This window comes from Vipera berus (assembly GCF_964194415.1).
Source record: "Vipera berus genome assembly, chromosome: 5".
Taxonomy (NCBI): Eukaryota; Metazoa; Chordata; class Lepidosauria; order Squamata; family Viperidae; genus Vipera; species Vipera berus.
The window spans coordinates 10,216,333-10,222,898 of record NC_138207.1 but is presented as its reverse complement, the minus strand read 5'-3'; the positions used below and the strand labels follow the sequence as shown (position 1 = coordinate 10,222,898).

The 6,566-nt window shown below is 42.3% G+C and overlaps 1 long non-coding RNA gene across 2 annotated transcripts; it reads right to left on the bottom strand.

Annotated features, from left to right (window-relative positions):
* Positions 1–3,016: 3,016 nt before the first annotated feature.
* LOC308668673 lies at positions 3,017–5,764 on the bottom strand. Of its 2 annotated transcripts, none has more exons than XR_014026567.1 (3): positions 5,705–5,764; positions 5,080–5,236; positions 3,017–3,596 (listed from the first exon to the last, which is right to left on the bottom strand). It is a non-coding gene; the product is annotated as an uncharacterized lncRNA (long non-coding RNA). The 2 variants fall into 2 exon arrangements; XR_014026568.1 differs by lacking the exon at positions 5,705–5,764 and adding an exon at positions 5,628–5,652.
* Between the last annotated feature and the right edge of the window lie 802 nt (positions 5,765–6,566).

The following is a 6,566-nucleotide window of genomic DNA, read 5'->3' as shown; positions in this document are numbered from 1 at the left end:
GGTTATAAAATTCACTTAACAACTATCCCGCTTAACAACAGAAATTTTGGGGCTCAATTTTGGGCTATATTACAGAGAAAGCTCTGTCTGCAGAAAGTCCAGTGAAAGCTTTGTCCTGTTAAGTAATCAAATATAAGATGTTGCCATTACTGTATGTTTGCCAAAGATAGGCAGGTTACCGCCCAGATAGGAAACTGACTTTGATTTTCCTGATTTCCTTCATGGGCAATTACTGTCATACTTTGGATTATGATTGATTTTATATTATGTTTAAGAGATATAATTGCTACCTAGAGAAATATCTTGAAAATAAAAGTAGTTTGGGACTGATACCAATTGTCTGGAGCAATGTTTATCAACCTTAGCAACTTTTAAGACTTTTGGACTTCAACTTCCTGAATTGAAGGCTGGGCAATTCAGGGAGTTGAAGTCCACATATCTTAAACCAGGGCTTTTCAACCAGTGGTACGGGTACCACCTGTGGTACATTGGCACCTGGCAGGTGGTACGCAACCATCCTAGAAAACTGGTAGTGGGGGAGGGGAATGAGCTGAAGCCTGAGCTAGACATGGCTGGAGCTGCAGGGCTGTCAGGGCTCAGTGGAAGCACCAGGATCAGCGCCAGGCTCCAGCTGGAGCTCGGCACTGATCCCGGCGCTTCTGCTGAGCCCAGAAGAAGCACTAATCAGCTGGAATATTGCAGCATCTCCAGGGTCTTCTGATTTACATTCAGATGCTTGGCAACTGATTCATATTTAGGATGGTCACAGTGTCCCAGGGTCATGTGAAGTCACCAAAACCGGCTGCAAACCACCCAGCAGGTGGGGGGAAATAAAAAACCCCACCCCCGCTGCCAATCCTCAACAGAAATGCTCACAACAATGAAAACCTCAGAGAGGAGGAAAAGCGCCGCCGGGCGGGCAGGCAGGTGTCTTGCTCAGCTGTGATTCGGGGGGGCACTTTTTTCAGTGCCATTGTAACTTTGAACAGTCACTAAGCAAACTGTTGCAAGTCGAGGACTACCTGTACTTCATTACTTTTTTCCTTTTTTTTTTTTGGTCATCAAGTTTTGGACACCTTGCTAGGCGACTGGTGGTACCCGGATGTTGCCATATCCTAAAAGTGGTGCAATGGGTGAAAAGGTTGAAAAGCCCTGTGTTAAACACTGGTCTGGAGAGTTGGCTGGTGGGTCTTTCTCCACTGAAGATCTTCAAGGGGCAACTGGACAGCCTTCCCTTGAAAATGTTTTAGTTCTGAAGTTCCTGCAACAAACTGTACATTGGGCTAATCATCAGGAGGAACTTCTAATTCTATTACCGTATTTTCTGGCATATAAGACGACTTTTTAACCCATGAAAATCTTCTCAAAAGTCAGGGGTTGTCTTATAGCCGGGTGCTGAAACTTTAGGGACAGGGCTAGCTGGAAAACCTGGAGCGGATCTCCCATTTGGTCTGCGCATGGAAAGCGGGACCAATTGGAGAAGAAGCTGCAGTCTGTGATTTTTTACAGGCTGGGGTCTGGGCGTCTTTCCTTCTAAAGTTGAAGAGCAGCTGCAGTCTATCCCAACTTGAAAGGCAGGTGGGGAATGCAGCAGCCAGAGCAGCTGCTTAGCTCTAAGGACACATTTGACTCAGGAACTGGGCGGGCTGGCTGGAAAACCTGGAGCGGATCTCCCATTTGGTCTGTGCAGTGAAAGCTTTAGAGTGAATTAGGAAAAGTTTAATCCACTTGCACTGTTTTATGTTTACATGTTTGATGACAAACAGCCTTATGTTTGTAAGTGACAGTTTTCCTACTAAGTACCTGCATGACATAAGCATTTGAATTAAAATTACCATATTAAAATCAAATCTGATGTTTTTTAATTTTTATTTGGTGTGCGTTGGAAGAGGGGTAGTCTTATACGGCGAGTATAGCCCAAACCCTATAATTTAACAGGAAATGTAGGGGGTCGTCTTATACGCCCAGCTATGATGGGTCGTCTTATACGCCGGAAAATACGGTATTCTGATTCTATGATTCCAAGAACTGCAGATAAACCACTACTATATGTTCATTGATGTCCATGATCTTTAATATCCTTCACATGAATTAAAATACAAACCATGGGGCATGGAGGGCTGGGGGGTGCCATCAAAAGTCAGGATCAGTCATCATCAGTCATAAGGGTAAGAAGAATTTGTTCCTCTTACTTTCTTTCTTGATGATGTGTTTTAACATTCTCTCTGTGCTTTCTCCATTGTGTACCTGTTCCACACTGCCAAGACTCTGTTCAAACTCCTATAAAGCAATTTAGAGTCAACATGGACATGTTCTCCTCAGAGCCTTGGTGGAGCAGTGGGCTAATGCCTCCTTAAGTAACACCAGCTGCCTGCAATTAGTGCAGGTTCGAGTCCCACCAGGCTCAAGGTTGACTCAGCCTTCCATCCTTCCGAGGTAGGTCAAATGAGGACCCAGATTGTTGGGGGCAATTAAGCTGACTTTGTAATAATGCCGCTTGGGGGGTGTATGAAAGCCCTAACAAGCAGGCATATACATAGAATGAAGGCTACTGCTAAGCTTGTAAGCCGCCCTGAGTCTTCGGAGAAGGGCGGGATATAAATGGAATAAAAATAAAAATAAATAAATAAAATAAATAATCACTGATCACCCTAGAAAGCTAAAATCCACAATGCTCCTTCCAGCCATTCAATTCCAAAATCCAGGTAACCACAAGGGTATTAAATCTTGAAGGAGAGGAAACCAGCATGTGTCCCATTCGTGCCAAAGAAAAATATCCCAACCCCCAACTTCCATCAAGTTGTTAGGTTGAGACTTGCCTCTTTACAATTTTTTACTGTACCAAATGTAAGCCGTGAGTAAATCAGTACGCTGGAATCACAGAGGGACACCTCTTAGCTTAAAAGTACTTGAGTATCATGTGAAAGTGCTCTTAGTGATTATTCCCACATATCAAGTTACCCACTGGGTCAGGGAATAGATTATTTGTGCATTATAACTGCTTTTCATTCATAGACCTGGTTTATATAAAACATAAAACACATTGTTGTTTTAGTTTTGACTTAGCGGTTGAGTATACTCAGATACTGTTGCTTGTAAACCATGGTTTATTATTTAATATCTAGTACACGATGGTGATGATGATGATGTTATCTATTCAGTCGTGTCTGATTCTTGGCGATTCGATGGGCCAGGTCTTGTCACATCTTCCGATCTTGCAGTACATTTTTGAGTTGTTCTATACTCTGGCTGGTGACAGCTTTGATGGTGTCCAGCCACCGTGTTCCTTGATGGCCTGGTTTCCTTTTACTGCTAATTTTTCCAAACACAATTGTTTTCTCCAGTGAATTCTCTTGTATGACATGACCAAAATAAGTGAGACGCAGTTTTGTGGGTTTTTTTTTCCTTCGAGTGACATGTCTGGTGTTATGTCCTCCAATAATTGTTTGTTGGTGCCCAAAGAATATGCAGGAGCCTTCTCCAGCATCATAGTTCAGATGAGTTGATTTTCTTCCTGCCTTGGTTTTTTAAGGCTCAGGCTGATGTCCTTGCTTGTCTGGCTCACCTTCATCATTGCTGTGTGACCCTGTGCAGACCTAGCTAGAAGAAAACAGTAATTGGATCTCTCAATCCAAAGAAAAATTTTTTAAGATATAGATAATTTATTTTAATTCCCCAAACACTGAATTATTCAGCTGAAGGACCAGTGAATGAGAAATCAATAGCTAATTTCCCATGACAAGCCTTATTATCATTAGATTATGGCCCAGAGCTCTCACTCTTATTGGAAACAAAGCAATGAATAGAAAGTGAAGTGTTTAAAAAGAAAACAGTCCCTCTAGAGCAGGGGTAGGCAACCTTGGCTCTTTTATGACTCGTGGACTTCAACTCCCAGAATTCCTGAGCCAGCCATGCCAAGGGGAAAGGGAAAGGTTTCCAAGCTGAGCAATGCTGGCTCAGGAATTCTGGGAGTTGAAGTCCATGAGTCATAAAAGAGCCAAGGTTGCCTACCCCTGCTCTAGTCCAAGGCTTTTCAACCTTTTCACCCATTGTACCACTTATAGGATATGGCAACATCCAGGTACCACCAGTTGCCTAGCAAGATGTCAAAAACTTGATGACCAAAAAAAAAAAAAGGAAAAAAGTGATGAAGTACAGGGAGTCCTCGACTTACAACAGTTCACTTACTGACTGTTCGAAGTTACAATGGCACTGAAAAAAGTACCCCCCAAGCCACAGCCGAGCAAGAAACCTGCTGCCCACCTGGCAGCGCTCTTCCTCCTGTCCGAGGTTTTCATTGTTGTGAGCATTTCTGTTGAGGATTGGCAGCAGGGATGGGATGGGAGGCTGTTTGGTTTTTATTTCCTCCCCCCATCTACTCGTTGGTTGCAGCAGGTTTTGGTCACTTCACATGACCCTGGGACACTGTGACCATCATAAATATGAATCAGTTGCCAAGCATCTGAATGTAAATCACAAGACCCTGGAGATGCTGCAACATTCCAGCTGATTGGTGGTGCTTCTGGGCTCAGCAGAAGTGCCGGGAGCCTGGCGCTGATCCTGGCGCTTCCGCTGAGCCCTGACAGCCCTGCAGCTCCAGCCATCTCTCGCTCAGGCTTGTGTGGTGCTGCCACGGGTTCAGCTCATTCCCCTCCCCTGCAACCACTTTTCTAGGATGGTCACGTACCACCTACCAGGTGCCAATGTACTACAGGTGGTACCCATACCACTGGTTGAAAAGCCCTGCTCTAGACAAATGTTGCTTGCAGAACAATTTAAAACATTAGGATTCAGTTTGAAAATAGGACAATATCAGTTGCTGTATGCAACAAGAATCAACGGAGTGGCTCAAATAAATATTTTCCATGATAAATATTTTCTCTGATTTAATCCAACAGGGTAAACCTTAAAATTGTTGGCAAAGTGCAATTTCTTTGCTCATTGGACGTCCTAGTCAGATTAACTGTATTAAAATTGTGACGTTTTGGATGATGCAACATGCTAAGATATTTAAAAGAAAAAAATCATTTTCTATATGAATTGATATAGATGCAATATTGCCTAGAGGAGAAGACTTACCTCCTACTCGGAAGGTTGAGAGTTCAATCCTAGGCAGTCGCAGATGTTTCTCTATCAGGGTGCAAAGAGGAAATATCTGCTGTGAACTCCATGTAGGCGCCAGGAAGGGCATCTGGCCAGTAAACACTCAGCTCCATTCAATTGTCCTGACTCTACCCTGAATAAAAGGGATTAAAGGGTTGCAAAAATAAAATAAATAAATAAATAAATATATTGATGCAATTCCTTGCAGAACCAGAAACGACTGAGTGTGTAACTCAGTGTTTTTCAGACTTAAGATGTGTGGACTTCAACTCCCAGAATTCTCTAGCCAACTTTGAAAAACATTGTTGTACATTTTGAAAGTATGGTATTCTTACCAGAATTTGGCATGTCCAATTAATCTTTAATCTTTAATCTTTTAGCAACTAGATTTCTCCATGACAATCTGTCCCCAGTTTGTCCTTCGGGTCTTCTAGCACTGCACACATCACCACTGTAATTGAGTCTATCTACTTTATAAATATTTGACTACAGGTACACCTATTATCCTGTCCTGACATATTCACCTTTATAACACTCATAGTTCGTGAAATTTGGAAATCCGCCTGGAAATGGAAACGCTTTACTATGATCCGTATCTTACTTGCACAGCTTTGATCCTTTGATATGAAGTTTTTGATAGAGAGGAAAAACAGGAGACTAGGAAGCACGGCGAGAGAGTTGTGTTTTCTTTGGCACTTTGGTTGCTGCAGTGTAAATGCTAAACCTTGTGACAGGAAATCAGATGGTTATTTTTCTCCGTACTGTAAATGATGCTATTGCCCAGTAATTAGACATCTGGGAACACAGATGCCATAATATCAATTGATGTCCCTTGAGTAAATGTTTTTCACTCACACGGATCACGCAATCACAGGTTTTCCGTGGCCTGTGTTTAGATACAAGGGAGCCAGTGTTATGTCAGGCTTATGCAGTACTTACAGCACAAAGAGTTTCCTTGCCGAATTAGAAAATTATTCTGGGGGAATTTCCAATTTAGGGTATGTGGAGCACACTCTGAGTCAATCTATATTTCCAGATTAGAGCATGTACCCGCACTACTCAGTTCAACTAGCAAAAATATACCTTGATGTTTATTTGTTAAACTTCAGGAAAGATCGAAAACAGCTACTGTAACTGGCAAACAGAATAAAAGGCAAGCAAAAAAAAAACCCTCACAGGAAACAGTTTATATCAGAGTTTGCAATCTTGGCAACTTTAAGACTTGTGGACTGGCTTTAAAACATGCTAGCTGGAGAAGTATGGGAATTAAAGTCCACATATGATACATCCATGTATTTATATCAAAAGGCACAGAATTATCAGAGCTACTGGATACAACACTTCAGTTAATTATTTAGCATGGTGGGCTCTGAAGAAGCAGGATAGAAGGGGTAGTGATGCTTTTCAACTCTGGTATTTGGAGGAGATTTCTGAGAATACCTAGATACTTCAAAAATTGGATC